At 40.5% G+C, this 17,459-nt stretch overlaps 1 protein-coding gene across 1 annotated transcript in view; it reads right to left on the bottom strand.

Moving 5' to 3' along the window:
* Positions 1-17,459, bottom strand: part of LOC140204573 (rho guanine nucleotide exchange factor 9) — a 247,829-nt gene that overhangs the window by 226,145 nt on the left and 4,225 nt on the right. The window lies entirely within an intron of this gene.

The raw sequence follows: 17,459 nt of genomic DNA, 5'->3' as shown, positions 1-17,459 counted from the left end.
TTTCTTAATTCACTTTCAGTTGGTTCTAATACAGGGGTTGTGGCATGCAAATGGTGGATGGATCTCCAATGAAGTTGTAGTTATCTCAGTCAATCACGTCCCCGCAATGCTGTCCCTCACGTTTTTACCACATACAAGCCCAATGCGGCTTGTTGATTATTGTATTTCACTGTTATGAATGTCATTCCCACAGGAGTTATCTTTTCTACAGAGTAAATTCTTAGTTGGATATCTGCAGGCTTCAGTTCTTTATCTTTGAAATGCCATTCAGGCTCATTTTGTGGAATGACTGAAACAGCAAGTTTTAATTAATTTGCCATTCACTTCTGTTATAAGCCATATACTTGTCTATTGTTAGTTTTCATTGTGAAAATCTCAAGGCTACCCAGTCCTGTGTTACTCAAGTCATGAAAGTTTGTGCTTGTTTTGAAACTGTAATTTGACTTTTTATCTTTTTCTCTTTCCTGTGCAGTCCATTTATTTTTGTCTGCCTGACACACTCTTTGTATGTGTCCTACTTTGTTGCATTTTCTCCAAATTTCACCTTTAAACCTGCATGGCTGTGATATACGTGACCTCCTGCCACAGGAATAACACAATTTGTTCAGCCAGGCTGGTTTCTGTTTAGACATTGCAATTTTGTTCAACTCTTTTTCTCTCTCTGACTGCAACCCAATTGCATCTCTGTCAGCTGTTTCCATTGATACAGCTATTTCAATTGTTCTTTTAAATATAAGTTGTGCTTCAGTTTGGAGCCATTTTTGAATGCTTTCTTCCGAGATCTCACAAACTTAATGATCTCTCAGTGCGTTATTAAGCTCATTACTGAACTGCCAATGCTCAGACAATCTCTTTAATTCAGCCACGTACACTGAAAAGGACTCCCCTTCCTTTTGATTCTGCTTATGGAACCTAAAGCATCCTACAATTAACAATGGTTTCTCTTCTAAATGTTCTTGCATTATTTTCACAATAGCAGCAATATTCATTTCGGCTGGTTTGGTTGGAGCAAACTGTATGTCTTTAAATCCAATGCACTCAGAAAAATTGGCACCCACTTCTTATTGGCTACTTCACTTGCTTTAAAGTACTGTTCAATTCACTCGGTATGCAATATCTAGTTACTTATGTAATCAAACACATCAGTCTTTCTGACGCACCCAGCCATTTCTGCTTGTTTTTATATAATTATTATCACCTGATACTAACTGTTTAAGAACCCCTGAATTCTTTTGCTTCTCGCCTTTTTTTTACTTGACTGTGGCTGTCTCCTTTTTTGAAGAGCACGTGCTGTGCTTTTTTTTTTATTCAACTGCTTCTTGCTGCAATTTTTTTAAACTTGAACATCTCACTGCACTTTTTTTCATCTCAAGCATCTCGCTACACTTCAGCAGGCAGGTAGTCGTCTTCAGTTATACCCCATCCTTGACACCACTGCTATGTTTTGTAACTCTCAAAAATAAAGCTAATTGAAAGGAAGAAGATTGGAGTTTGAAATGTGAGTCTAACTTCATGTTTTACTTTAAATGAGATGCACACATGCCACGGAGTGGTATAATGTCATTTGCCATTTACGTATTCCATACATATAACCATAAATTATTTAAATAACAAAAATATTTAATCAAAGAAAGTATTTACAATATTACTCAGATATTCCTAAAATAGTAAATACACAACACTGACCATTGGTGTGCAACCAAGTAGTACTTAAACAAAGGGAATAAAGTCAATGCTAAAGTCAGATTTATCTGTATACACAAAAAATGTCTGTCCAGTAATTAATGTTCCACTCAAAACAAAAATCATGGGATTGTGCTAATTCAGAATTAGATAAAAATGAAAGATTACCTTTATTTGTCATATGTACATCGAAACATCAAAACATAGAGTGAAATGTGCCATTTGCATCAAGTCAAGTCAGCAAGGATTGTGTTAGACAAGCTCGCAAGTGTCACCACACTACCTGCACCAACATAGCATGCCCAGAACTCACTAACCCTAACTGTATATCCTTGGAATGTGGGAGGAAACAGAAGCACAAGGAGGAGACCCACGCAGTCACAGAGAGAACATACAAACTCCTTACAGGCAGTGCCAGGGATTGAACCATGATCGGTGATAGCTGCCATTGTAAAGTGATGTGCTAATGCTACACTACCATGCTAACCAATTATTAAATTAATCTGTTAATGGTTTTGCTCGAAAACAATATTCTTCTATTGTGATACAACGCTCTTTGAAGTCAAGATCACATCAAATGTATCCTGAGCATCATTCAGAAAGGTATAAGTATCACATCCAACCCCAAGTAGAAATCCTGTGAGTATAGCATAATCAGACATGTCACCTCTTGGATAAAACACCAAAATGCTCTCTCAAGTGAACATTAGAAGATGAAATAGACAAATTGAAGAAGGACAGTGAATCAGTTCTAGTATCTTTGTTGTATTTATTATTTAAAGAAGTACATTACATTTAAAGAAGTACATTACACAGTAATGAGAGGAACTCTATATTTCAAGAAGCAGGATCATATAAAACTAGCAATGAAATTACAGTTGGCAGAATTATATGGAAGAAGGGTTTTTGTCCATCCAAAACACTTACATTAATGTCAAATATTTGATGGATATACATAAAATGATATTAGTTAGTGTTGGCAGCGAATCTGCACACTTTAAATAAAAATCAGTCAAATCACTTTAGACAGTCATTAACCAAGGGTACTTCTATAAATCTTGACTTTCCAACTGCATGTGGCAGTTCAGGTCCAATATTTGGTCATGCTCATTTTTCATCAACACTTGTTTTCTGCAAGAGTCTCGCAGTAGATATAGCATTGTGGGGACTGAGGGAAAAATAGTCACAATTTCCTCTCTCTATTTATAAATAGCAATCTAATCTCAAGACTTATTCTTCATTTCAGAGAAAAAAATGGTATTTTTGATACAGACCTCTTTTGTCTACAAAACATATTTGCTATTTTCCATTCTCTTCTTCTTGAGGCCCTGCTAATTTAATGTCCAGGAGTTCATGTTTTATTATGTCACATGACTGACGGTGAGGTTAAAGAAAATCTACCTAGTGTCATGCTCCTCATGAATGGAGCCTTCATGAGAAATCTTCTATTGTGATACAATACTCTGAAGTCAAGACCATGTCAAATGAATTCTGAACATCATTCAGAAGGTTATAAGTACCACATCCACCCCCAGAGAGAAATCCAGTGAATGCAGCATAACCAGACATGTCATCCCTTGGATACGGCACCAAAATATTCTCTCAAGTGAGTGACCGGAGAAGATGAAATAGTCAAACTGAAGAAGAGCAGTGATTCAGTCCTAGTGTCTTGGTCAAAAAAATATTTTTTAATCAACATTGTGAGCCAAAGGGCCTATTCCTGTGTTGTGTTCTATGTATCTTATACAGATGATTGGTATTTGCTGTGCACTGCTTACCTTACTGCCTTGCTTATCAGGTCACAATGACTAGAGCAGAAAACAAGAGCGTTTGCACAAAGCAAACGATTTGCAAACTGTTTGTGCATTCTCGGCGTTATCATCAAATACACTTGCTGCAAGAACTGATGCAATCCCTGCTGTGTTGGAACTTCAAAGTGATTTGCTGAGGTTCCTATGTCAAACTTTAGAACAAATACATCATTCTGAATATGAATCGCGCTCCAGTGGAACACCAGCTCTTGATACAGCTCATGACATCAGCAGATGAGGTGTTCAATTAAGAGAGAAATCACACCTAAAAGGCAGCAAACACGAGGAAATCTGCAGATGCTGGAAATTCAAGCAACACACATCACAGTTGCTGGTGAACGCAGCAGGCCAGGCAGCATCTCTAGGAAGAGGTACAGTTGACGTCTCAGGCCGAGACCCTTCGTCAGGACTAACTGAAAGAAGAGCTAGAAGTATCTCGGCTCGAAACGTCGACTGTATCTCTTCCCAGAGATGCTGCCTGGCCTGCTGCGTTCACCAGCAACTTTTATGTGTGTTGCGTGATATGAAGTGGACTCCATTCATCTTAGTATTTTATTTTCCAATAGCATTGCAAAATTTATGTTTTTGTCTTTCTCTCTCCATATACATGTGGAACACTAAAACGCTTCTAAGTACCATCTGTCCAAGTTATGTCTTGAGAACAATGTAAACATGTGTGACATCCTCATGCTTGAAGTGTGATAGTCATTTACTTTAAATGCATAGCCCTTAACAGGGGAAAATTCTCCTCTGTTATGTGTTAAGTACATAGCACAGATTTGTTCATATAAATAATTGGAACCAAGATCCTGAAGTAGGATTCAGCAGAAAAGTTACTTTATTTTGCACTTAGAACATGTAAGAGGATGAATTTTCACTCTTTCACCAGAAAATTTGCATCTTTAAAAGAGTAACGACCAGGATCTGAAATACCTAATGTATCCATCAAAAACAACATTAACAGGACTTCTGTGAATTGTCTCCTCGACTTGACTTCTTTTTTTTTGTATTCTGGATTGCACCTTTGTCTCCAAGAAAGAAGAGAGAAAAACGCTGAGCAATATCACAGATGTACAATGGATACAGACAGGAAAATCAAATTACCTGAAATTGTAGAATTCGGTATTGATTGCAGAAGCCAGCAGCATGCCCAGGTGGAATTTGAGGTGCTGTTCCACAAGCATGCATTGGGCCTAATCGCAACAGTCAACAAAATACTGGCCCAAGAATTTAAGATGACTAAGTTTACAAGAACGGCTGAGGAGCTGACAACAATTGAATAGGTAACCAGCTCCACAGGTAATAAAGATCAGAAATCAAATGGGTTTGATGAAGAAAATTGGTAAAAGGAACGAGGTTGTATCTTTTAGCAGTTAGAAAGACACATGGATATGGATCGATCAATCTGTATATGCCTGCCTTTAGTTGCAATATGGCATTAGCCACCTTTTTTTTCCAGTAGTGACTGACATTTCCTCTGACGTTATTCAAAATAATCACACAGGTTCTATATTATTCATCTGAAAGAACTAACAGACCCTCGTTCAACGTGTGATAGGAAGAATGCATCTCCAACGGGTCTGGACTCACTTGTACTCAATGGAATGATGAGCTTAAATTTCTGTGCATAACATTTCAGAGGAGGATCTGAACAAAGGTTACTTGGCTGAGAGTCAAGGGTCATGCTAGATGAGACACGTATGGCATGAAATGCTTAATGAGGAATGAATGAAAACATATTAAATGGTAGGGCAGGCTAGGGGAGGCCAAGTGGCCTACTCCCGCTCCCACTTCCTGCAGTCATACTGTAAATGAAAGCAGAATGTTTATTATGTACCTAAGACATTTCGCACACTTGACAACCAATAAGAGAAGATGCAGATGCACCTTTTCTAACTATATCGAGCATAAAAACACCATGAGAAGGATGATTCACTAAATGTAGGGATAGGTCTGATGCTTATAGCAAGGCTCCTAAATAACCAACTTTGTATCAACTAAAATAATGCTCATGATCTGAGGAGTGGACAAGAGTGAGTTAAGATTAAAATAGATAGTAATATCACTTTAGACATCAGGAAAGCTCGAACTGATAGGGTTCCATGTTCAGATAGTGGATAAGGCCCAGGTGCAGGTCAATGGGACTAGGCAAATCATAGTTTAGCACAGACTAGATGGGCTGAAGGGCCTGTTTCTGTGCTGTAGTGTTCTATGACTCAAAGACTCTGTAAGTGGTTAACTATAGTGATGCAGTGTAAGTATTGTATGCAAGATTCTGTCCGTTCCCTGGTCATGATTTTTTTCACTGCGTTTCTATATTTTCAACGCTCAACCAATTAGTGGTTAGGACACCAAGTTCTGTTTGTCCTTTCCAAGCCATTATGTCTCCAGTATGTGTGTGTATGTAAGAAGATGCTAAAGCTTCCACTTTCCTATAGCATATTTATAGCTGTGTCTTTAATTCCTATGGTAATTAAAGGTATGCAAGAAAATGAGGAAGTGAGAGCTTGGAATGGATCATTTTCATTATGCAGCCATGAGACAAAGTTGGTGCTTGTGCTAACCATTTCTAGCCATTCCCAATCTTGCTGTACTTCACAGATTATGAAACAGGCAAGAGCAGAAACAATGCAAGAGAAAGGATGAAATTCAATAATCAAGATTCAAGATTGTTTAACGTCAATTTCTGTACACAAGTGTAAGGAGAATGAAATAATTGTTACTCCAGATCCAATGCAGCACAAAAAAATACATAAAAATGAAGAACATGATGATAATAATGATAAATCCAACACATTACAGGATCCTGTAGCAGGTTAACTCAATCTCATTACTTATACAGGCACAATCAAGTGGCAAACATCATTCATCAAGATCTTGCTTTAAAATACAAACTCATAAATGAAATCACTCCTTACAAGAAATACAAGCCTGATCCAATTTTAAAGTCAGACTGCCACATATTATATGTTGACTGATCAGTTATTACAGATCAGACAATCCATAGTAACTGTTCAGATATCATATTACAGGATAAGCAAGCAAGAACAACTTATTTAATAGATATATCCATTCCAAACACATGTAACTTACATAAATCAGTAAGTGAAGAACACCAAAAATATTCTGAATTAAAAGAGGAAATTGAAAGACTTTGGAATATGAACAAGGCGTACATTGCTGTGATGGTAATATCTACATCTGGTGTCATCCCAAAGGCACTTCACAATTAGGGCTGCACAGTAATACCTATGCAAATCTTCGGAAAGCCACAATATTAAATACCACTAGAACAGTCTGAAAGTTCCTAACAATTGACAAATGAGTGTGCTTGGCTATGCCCATACCTCATGTTTTACCAGCCTGAGCTGAGAAAAAATAATAATAAAAATAATAATAATTTTCCCAAGAACAATCATAGTCATAAACCATGATCGCCTACATCATACAACACCACACATAATGATGATGATAGTAATGAACAATAAATCACACATAAATATAAATATAGAAAATAGCTTATATATATAGATTGATTGTACTGCATGCCCATAAAGTGACCATAAGACCATAAAATATAGAAGCAAAATTAGGCCATTTGGCCCATTGAGTCTGCTCCACCATATCATCATGCTGATCGAATTTTCCCCTCAGCTCAATCTTCTGCCATCTCCCCATATCCCTTCATGCCCTGGCCAATCAAGAATCTATCAACCTCTGCCTTAAATTTACATAAAGACTTGGCCTCCACAGCTGCCTGTGGCAAAGAATTCCACAGATTCGCCACGCTCTGGCTAAAGACGCTATGCTGTACGAGCGTGACTGATGGGAAATAAAGTAGTGGTGAAGTTGGTGGGTGGAGGTATTCATCAGCCTTACTGTTTGGAAAGAGTAACTGGTTTTGAGTCTGGTGGTCCTGGTGTGGATGCTATGTAGCCTCCTCCCTGATGAGAGTGGGACAAATAGTCCATGAACAGAGTGAGCGGGATCCTTCATGATGTGACTGGTCCTTTTCTGGCACAGTTCTGTATCTATGTCCTTGATGGCAGGCAGGTTGGTGCCAGTGATGCATTGGGCAGTTTTGACTACCCATTGCAGAGCCTTCCCAACCGCTGCAGTGCAGCTTCCATACCAAGCAGTGAAATTATGACAGGTAAATGCATAGTTAAAGATGCAACACATACAATACACAGTCCCTCTAAAACAGTAAAAGTTTCAAGGTGCTTTTCTTCTCAAATGAATAGGAATTTATAGCTGACAATATTATACAACCTTATGACCGAGCAACCATTCACCATGGAACGTAGAGCCATTCAATAGCTCTCTCTAGTGACAACCTCCTCCCCTTGTCACTGTCCTGAGCTGAGGTAGAGCTTTCATTGTGAATAATCTCAGAATGAGATGATGAGCACAATAGGCTCCAATTTACAGCAATCTTTTGGGGAATAAGATTGAAAAAGGTGGCATGTAGTGATTCATTCAGCTGTCCCCTGTCCCCATTTCTCTATTGAATGAGTGCCCGCGGGCAGGGGAATGCTTGTCACTGACAAGGATATTGGGGGTATTTCTCAGGATGAAATAACAACATATCATCTATCCACTCCATAATTATGACTGAAGGAATGTCAGGTAAAATACAAGTCTGTGTAGCTACCTGTAATTACAGGGTACTCTCCTGACCTGATATAGGGAAATATTGAAACACCTTTACACTGTTATCTCTTGAGACCGTCATACTCAGCAGTCATTCACCACTTTCCCATTTGCACTGGGGAAATACTTCAAAAAATGGAAAGCAATTACTTTGTACTTTGACTAAGGGAATCACAAGCTTAAAGCATATTGACAAAAGAAGTAAGATCAGTCACAGCTTGAACTAAACTGCCAATTCACCACTCCTCAATTAGTGACCTAAAAAATCTGTTCTACTATTTCAATACCTTTTGGATATTGTATTGAATCTAATGTCGGTTTATGAAAAGAGATGTTTCTTCTATCTTAGTGATAGCAGTTCACAAAAAAATGAAATACAGGTTGAGTACACTTTATCCAAAATGCTTGGGGCCACAAGTGATTTGGATTTTGGATTATTTTGGATTTTGGAATACTACCATCTATGTAATGAGATAGCTTGGGGATGGAACCCAATTCTAAACATGAAATCTATTTACTTTATGTATACACCTTATACATATATCCTGAAGGTAGTTTTATTTAATAATTTTATGCATGAAGCAATAATATGAACAATGAACTCTCAGAAAGGTAGTTATCACTACCTCAGCCACTCAGGTAGCCAGTCAGTGCTTGTTTGCCATTACCGTCATTTCCATTTCTGAATTTATGTACTACCAGTAAGTAGTCTTTGTCTTAAACTTGTTCATCAATAATACATACTCAACAGTAAAAACTATTACATACCATTAATATAATGAAGATATAATGTGTGACAGAAGAAACACAGTAGCATGAGAGAAAAACCTGAATCATCTGTTGAACAACAACAAACAACGGCGGGCTTCCTGTCTCCACCGGTGATGCCATGTTTTCATTAAATTATTGCAGTACACTGTATTTGTATTTTACTTTTTTTTTAAAGATTTTATGTGGGGTGTAAAAACGAAAGATTGAATTTAATTACAGGCAAATGTAATGGAACGTGAAAAAAGTCAACATTTTATTTTTTAATGCAATAATGACACTGGTCACCTGTTAAGAATGAATACTGCTCAAACCCTTCAATTTCTCTGCAGCTTCGTGATCAGCAGACATTTTATCACCATATAACTTAAAAATTTAATGTCAAGCCTTTTCTTAAATTTTGCAACCAGCCTGCTGAATATTTACGATTATCTTCAATTTTCAGCGTGTCGTGATAGATCTTTCTTTGTTTTATGATCAGCATACCGTTCAGTGGCATATCTTTACTCTGACACTGACAAATCCATTCTTTCAATACACAAATGAGATCTTCATTTTTCACTTTATGCAGTGTTTTTAAATTTTTCATCAACTTCTGTTCATTACTTTCAGCATAGAAATTTAAAAGTTTGCCCTTCTGTTTCTTCAGGTTGTCGATGAAGGTCGGTCCAACACCATACTCTTCTGTCAACTGCTTCACATTTATACTGCTGTCTAGTTTTCTCAACAACCGGACTTTCTGTGTTATAGATAAACATTAATGCTTCCCCTTTTTCTTTTACTATTACCCACAGGTGTAACTACAGGTCTTCTGGACATTTTCAACAGTATCTGCACAGTACAGAGCAGAGAATAAGCACAAAACTCATGGTAATCCCCGTGATTAATGCACGAAGGTCTGGCTATGATGACTACAAAAACAAGTAGGTGTCATTATGGCCCCACTTGGAGTGTGTTAGGTAACTACTCAGAGTAATATGTGGTGCACAAAGACCCACATCACCTGGGAACCTTCCCAGCACCTTATGGAATTTTTCATTTATGGCAGTGGTCCCCAACCTCTGGGCCGCAGACCGACACCGATCCACAAAGCATGCAGTGGTGCAGCGGTAGCCGGAACGCACCCAGCACATCGGCAATCGCCCCTGATCTGGGCCGACATTAACGTGCCGGGCAGCACCAAATTAATTAGCTTGTTTATTTCAGCTTTTTTCTTAAAGATGTGCTGGGTGCACTCTGGATACCACTGCACGCTTCGCGGATTGGTATCAGTCCACGGCCCGGAGGTTGGGGACCACTGATTTATGGCATCAAATAATTTGGATTTGGGAGGTCTTTGGATTTTGGATTTTCGGCTAAAGGGTAACCTGTACTAACTTTCTGGATAGAAGTCAAAGGATCAAAAATCAAAAATAAGGCTTTGATGCCTTATAGCTTATATGCATGGAAAAAGATACAGTTGAAATATTGGGCAAAGGAATAGGCAGAGCTTTTGGAGGTGGAGAGACTGCTGCCAACCCCAGCAAGTACTTTCTTTACTTAGTTGTTTCTTACACTGGTTAAGTTGCAGATGGACTATATGGTACCTTGATGCTGCGTGGTGCTCACACTTATCCACTGCTTTCATTCTACTTCCGTAGAGGTTTGCACAGATTCAGCAAGTCATTGAAAACTTTAACAGACTTTTATAAATGCACAGTGGAGAATATGAATCACAGCCTGGTATGGAAATGCCAATGCTGAAGGATGGAAAACCCTACAAAAAGTGGTGCAAAAAGCCCAGTCCATTGCAGGAAAGCCTTCCCCATCATGGAGCACATGTACAAGAATCACCGCCACAAGAAAATAGCATCCATCATCAAGGACCCCCATCACCCAGGCCGTGCTCTCTTCTTGCTGCTACCATCTGGAAGAAGGTACACGAGCTTTAAGTAACACATGATCAGGTTCAGGAACAGTTACTACCCTTCAACTTCAGGCTCCTGAGCCAGTATAGATAAATTCACTCACCTCAATGATGAACTGATTCTACAACCTATGGACTCACTTCCAAGCACTCTACAGCTCATGTTTTTGGTATTATTTATTTATTTGTTTGTTTATTATTATGATTATTAATCTCTTGTATCTGCACAATTTGTCTTCTTTTGCACATTGCTTGTTTGTCAGTCTTTCTATGCAGCTTTTCGTTGATTCTACTGTATTTCGTTGTTCTGCTGTGAATGCATGCAAGAAAATGAATCTCTGGTAATATATGATGGCATATACATACTTCGATAATAAATTTATTTTGAACTTTCAGCTTTGTACCATCCCTTGGTTCATTCCACGCTTCAGATCAGGAAGCAGGAAGCTGAAGATCTGGCAAAGCTGAACTAACCAAAGATGCAGAGATAAGTGCCAGGTCCGATTGGAACCTATCCTGAAAATCACATTTCTCCATCGACTGATGCCATGTCTTAGGAAAATAATCCATACCAACAGCTGGATGAACTTAGGATCATTTGTGAGGCAGAGGCAGAAGTAAACAGGAGTTACAGGGAGATATGTACCCCTAAAAGTCAGGAGGCAGGTAGCTGGGTGACTGTAAGGAGAGGGAAGGGGAATGGACAGAATGAGCAGAGCACCCCTGTGGCCGTTCCCATCAATAATAAGTATACCGTTTTGGATACTGTTGTTGGGGACGACCTACCAGGGACAAGTTGCAGAAGTTGCGTCTCTGGCACCGAGACTGGACCCTCAGCTCAGTAGGGAAGGAGGGAAAAGAGGAGAGCAGTAGTGATAGGGGATTGGATAGTTAGGGGGACAGATAAGAGGTTCTGTGGGAGAGATCAAGAATCGCAGATGGTCTGTTGCCTCCCTGGTGCCAGGGTCCACAATATCTCAGATCGAGTTCTCAGTATTCTCAAGAGGGAGGGTGAGCAGCCAGATGTCGTGGTCCTTGTAGGGACCAATGACATGGGTAGGAAGAAGGAGGAGGTCCTGCAAAGAGAATTTAGGGAGTTAGGTGCAAAGTTGAAGGATAGGACCTCCAGGGTTGCAGTCTCAGGATTGCTACCCATGCCACGTGCTAGTGAGGCTAGAAATAAGAAGATAATGCAGCTAAATACATGGTTAAGGAGTTGGTGTGGGAGGGAGGGCTTCATCTTTCTGGACAATTGGCCTTCTTCCAGGGAAGGTGGGACCTGTTCTGACAGGATGGGTTGCACCTGAACTGGAGGGGGACTAACATCCTTGCGGGAAGGTTTTACTAGTGCTGCTCCAGGGGGTTTAAACTAGATTCGCAGGGTGAGGGGAACCAGAGTGTGAGAGCAGATAGTGAGGTGGAGGAGGATAAAGGTCATGCGAGAACTGCAAGTATAGTACATGGAGTAAAGCCAGATCTAACATATAAATAGGTTTTGAGGAAAGAGAGCAGAATAAACTGTGTAAAGATGGTAAGGTAGAAGGGCTAAAGTGTGTATACTTCAATGCAAGAAGCATCAGGAACAAAGGTGATGAACTGAGAGCTCGGATACATACATGGAATTATGATGAAGTGGCCATTACAGAGACTTGGTTGGCACCAGGGTAGGAATGGATTCTCAATATTCCTGGATTTCAGTGCTTTAAAAGGGATGGGGGTGGGGGACAGGAGGAGGGGTGGCATTACTGATCAGGGATACTATTACAGCTACAGAAAGGGTGGGTAATGTAGCAGGATCCTCTTTTGAGTCAGTATGGGTGGAAGTCAGGAACAGGAAGGGAGCAGTTACTCTATTGGGAGTATTCTATAGGCCCCCTGGTAGCAGCAGAGATACCAAGGAGCAGAGTGGGAGGCAGATTTTGGAAAGGTGCAAAAATAACAGGGTTGTTATCATGGGTGACTTTAACTTCCCTAATATTGATTGGCACCTGATTAGTTCCAAGGGTTTAGATGGGGCAGAGTTTGTTAAGTGTGTCCAGGACGGATTCCTGTCACAGTATGTTGACAGACCAACTAGGGGGAACGCCATACGAGATCTGGTATTAGGTAACGAAACCAGGTCAGGTCACAGATCTCTCAGTGGGTGATCATCTGGGGGACAGTGACCACTCCTCCCTGGCCTTTAACATTATCATCGAAAAGGATAGAATCAGAAAGGACAGGAAAATTTTTAAATGGGGAAGGGCAAATTATGAGGCTATAAGGCTAGAATTTGCGGGTGTGAATTGGGATGATGTTTTTGCAGGGAAATGTACTATGGACATGTGGTTGATGTTTAGGGATCTCTTGCAGGATGTTAGGGATAAATTTGTCCCGGTGAGGAAGATAAAGAATGGTAGGGTGAAGGAACCATTGGTGACAAGTGAGGTGGAGAATCTAGTCAGGTGGAAGAAGGCAGCTTACATGAGGTTAAGGAAGCAGGGAACAGATGGGTCTATTGAGGAATATAGGGTAGCAAGAAAGGAGCTTAAGAAGGGGCTGAGGAGAGCAAGAAGGGGGCATGAGAAGGCCTTGGCGAGTACAGTAAAGGAAAACCCCAAGGCATTCTTCAATTATGTGAAGAACAAAAGGATGACAGGAGTGAAGATAGGACCGATTAGAGATAAAGATGGGAAGATGTGCCTGGAGGCTGTGGAAGTGAGCGAGGTCCTCAATGAATACTTCTCTTCGGTATTCACTAATGAGAGGGAACTTGATGATAGGGAGGACAATATGAGTGAGGCTGATGTTCTGGAGCATGTTGATATTAAGGGAGAGGAAGTGTTGGAGTTGTTAAAATACATTAGGATGGATAAGTCCCCGGGGCCTGATGGAATATTCCCAAGGCTGCTCCATGAGGCGAGGGAAGAGATTGCTGAGCCTCTGGCTAGGATCTTTATGTCCTCGTTGTCCATGGGAATGGTACCAGAGGATTGGAGGGAGGTAAATGTTGTCCCCTTGTTCAAAAAAGGTAGTAGGAATAGTCCGGGTAATTATAGACCAGTGAGCCTTATGTCTGTGGTGGGAAAGCTGTTGGAAAAGATTCTTAGAGATGGGAACTATGGGCATTTAGAGAATCATGGTCTGATCAGGGACAGTCAGCATGGCTTTGCGATGGGCAGATCGTGTCTAACAAGCCTGATAGAGTTCTTTGAGGAGGTGACCGGGCATATGGATGAGGGTAGTGCAGTGGATGTGATCTACGTGTATTTTAGTAAGGCATTTGACAAGGTTCCACACAGTAGGCTTATTAGAAAGTCAGAAGGCATGGGATCCAGGGAGGTTTGGCCAGGTGGATTAAGAATTGGCTTGCCTGCAGAAGGCAGAGGGTCATGGTGGAGGGAGTACATTCAGACTGGAGGGTTGTGACTAGTGGTGTCCCACAAGGATCGGTTCTGGGACCTCTACTTTTCATGATTTTTATTAACGACCAGGATGTGGAGGTAGAAGGGTGAGTTGGCAAGTTTGCAGACGACACAAAGGTTGGTGATGTTGTGGATAGTGTAGAGGATAGTTGAAGATTGCAGAGAGACATTGATAAGATGCAGAAGTGGGCTGAGAAGTGGCAGATGGAGTTCAACCCAGAGAAGTGTGAGGTGGTACACTTTGGAAGGACAAACTCCGAGGCAGACTACAAAGTAAATGGCAGGATACTTGGAAGTGTGGAGGGGCAGAGGGATCTGGGAGTACATGTCCACAGATCCCTGAAAGTTGCCTCACAGGTAGATAGGGTAGTTAAGAAAGCTTATGGAATTTTAGCTTTCATGAGTCGAGGGATAGAGTTTAAGAGTCGCGGGGTAATGATGCAGCTATATAAAATTCTGGTTGGGCCACACTTGGAGTACTGTGTCCAGTTCTGTTCACCTCACTATAGGAAGGATGTGGAAGCATTGGAAAGGGTACAGAGGAGATTTACCAGGATGCTGCCTGGTTTGGAGAGTATGCATTATGATCAGAGATTGAAGGAGCTAGGGCTTTACTCCCTGGAGAGAAGGAGGCTGAGAGGAGACATGATAGAGGTATACAAGATATTAGAAGGAATAGATAGAGTGGACAGCCAGCACCTCTTCCCTAGGGCACCACTGCTTAATACAAGAGCACATGGCTTTAAGGTGAGGGGTGGGAAGTTCAAGGGGGATATTAGAGGAAGGTTTTTCACTCAGAGAGTGGTTGGTGCGTGGAATGTACTGCCTGAGTCAGTGGTGGAGGCAGATACAATAGTGAAATTTAAGAGACTACTAGACAGGTATATGGAGGAACTTAAGGCCGGGGGTTATGTGGGAGGTATTGTGGGCCGAAGGGCCTGTACTGTTCTGTACTGTTCTATGTTCTATAACAGAGCAAGTGTTACTTTTTTATATAGAGAGTCAGCTGACTATTAAGTGCTATGCCCCTAATGTAAACTTTGGACTCGTGAACAAGTAAAGGGAAGCAGTTGTCATTTAAGCTGATCTGACACCTTAACTCTCTTCTCTGTCCTCAAAATCATCCACAGAAACCTAAAGAAAACAACTAAATATCAGCTAAGTCTGAACAAGGACCTCAATAGAGAACACAGATCAGTGCCGTCTTACCCTAAAACCTTACATCTTAATGATAAGGAAAATCTTGCTTGTGGTCAGGTCACAGGCTTGTAAATACAAACAATAGAGGAACTCCATGCCAATTATCAAACATTCATTAATATTAAACACCATTTGATCCTCTCCACAATCCTGTCAACTTTCCCTCAGGTTCTACCATTCACCTACACATTAGGAGCAATTTAGTAATCTATCACACACACGTATTTCTATAACGTAGGAGCGCCAAGAACACGAAGGAAAACCATTCAGTTATGCAGGGAACTACCAAATTCCACAAAGGCAACAGCAGAGTTCAGGATTGAATCTGGATCACTCGAGCTGTAAAGCAACAGCTCTGCTTGTTGCCCTTCCATGCCACTCAGTTATCCTAATTTCCTCAACATTGTCAGCATTGCACCAGCAGCTGCTCATATTTTCTAACTGAAGGAGTCTGGTGAAAACAACAAATGTCAAACAGTTAATAGAAAGGATTGACACCATTCCTCGCAATCTCTTGAGCCGACCTCTCATATTAGACCCCAGTAACGTCAATAGTTAATTTTGTTATTTTCTTTACCAGACTGATTTTCAATCATTTTTACTGATTACTAATACTGAGACATGCACTAAAATATACAGGACAGAAATTCTAAATCCGAATACTGTACTTAAAATTAATTTTTTTTAGTGTGTCGCACCAGACAGTCAGCCATTCTTGACTGGCGCGTGGTGTCAGGGTCGGTCTCCTTTCAGATTAACCGGGTCACGATATGAACAGTCCTGACTCGACCCTTTTTGTTTTATGAGGCCACGTGGCTAGCTCGACGCTCAACCCAGCATGTATGGAAAGCGTGCTTGGGGGTGGCCCAACTTGGTTTGAACTCGGAAGCCTTCGCTCTGGAGTCCAGCGCTGATGTCACTGCGCCACCATTCAAATTAATGGGGACAAAATATAGTGAAATGAAAACTGAAGATAAATAGGTAAAGGGCAGTGTGATTTACCAAATAACCAGATTAGAGAGATAGATCACGACCAGGCTCCATGTGATAACTTCTCTATTCTTCTTTGAGTAATGCGTGGGATGTTTTACCGCTATATGGAAATGAGAACCACAATCAGCATATCTATAAGTACATTTCTTTCTCAGTACTGCACTGGAGGGAGGGACAGCAGATGTTTTGTTCTAATCCAGTCCATAGAGAAGGACTTGAACCCACAACCTTCTGATTCAACGGCGGGAGTGCTACCCACTGAACCATGACTTTGTAGATGAGCCAGATAACATTACTCATCCAAACCATCTTATGATGTGATGCCATATTTCCCTATACAACAATCACGACACTGCAGAAGGTAATTTATCTAAAACTATAAGAATTGGTGGTTTGCATTTATTGAACTTCCCTGTTTATGAAACTTTGTTTTCTCCTGATCGTATGAAAGAAAGTGATGGAATGGCCAACTGCATAATGATACTTTTAAAATAAAATAATTTGTTCCGTTAAATTAATTAATGTATTGAGCTTTGTTTTAACAGAGCAATTTCGTGTAGAAAGTTCATCAATAATATTGATTTCATTCAATTTATTTGTGTGGAAGATTAGGCTCACTGGTTTGCTGTAGGCAGAATAACTGAGGATATAAGTGATCTATTAAGCACTCATTAAAGGTCAACATTGGAGGGCACCAACAAAAGGTACTTTTTCTTTAAAAAGAAATGTCCCTTAATGGAAAAAGGAAAGGAGCAGAAACATTGCTCCTGGTTCTGCGTTGACCCTGAGTGCCACAAGTAGCTGCCTTTCTGCAGCACCTGTCCTGTCTTATTGCCTCCCCATCACGTTCCTTAGAGACAGGAAGTGAGTGTGCTTCTTCAACCACACCTTGCTCCTTATCCCTGAAAGTAACCTGCAACTGTTGGTGATGAAACAATGACCTGATATCCCTCTTCCATAAATAAAACAAGGCAAGAGTGGAGACACAATGAGTAGTGACAGCTCACCCATACAGCTTCCTGGCTTGGGAGAGAACACCCT

Source organism: Mobula birostris, chromosome 10, assembly GCF_030028105.1.
Source record: "Mobula birostris isolate sMobBir1 chromosome 10, sMobBir1.hap1, whole genome shotgun sequence".
NCBI classification, from domain to species: Eukaryota; Metazoa; Chordata; class Chondrichthyes; order Myliobatiformes; family Myliobatidae; genus Mobula; species Mobula birostris.
The sequence above is the reverse complement of the archived record's forward strand: the minus strand, read 5'-3'. Positions and strand labels throughout refer to the sequence as shown.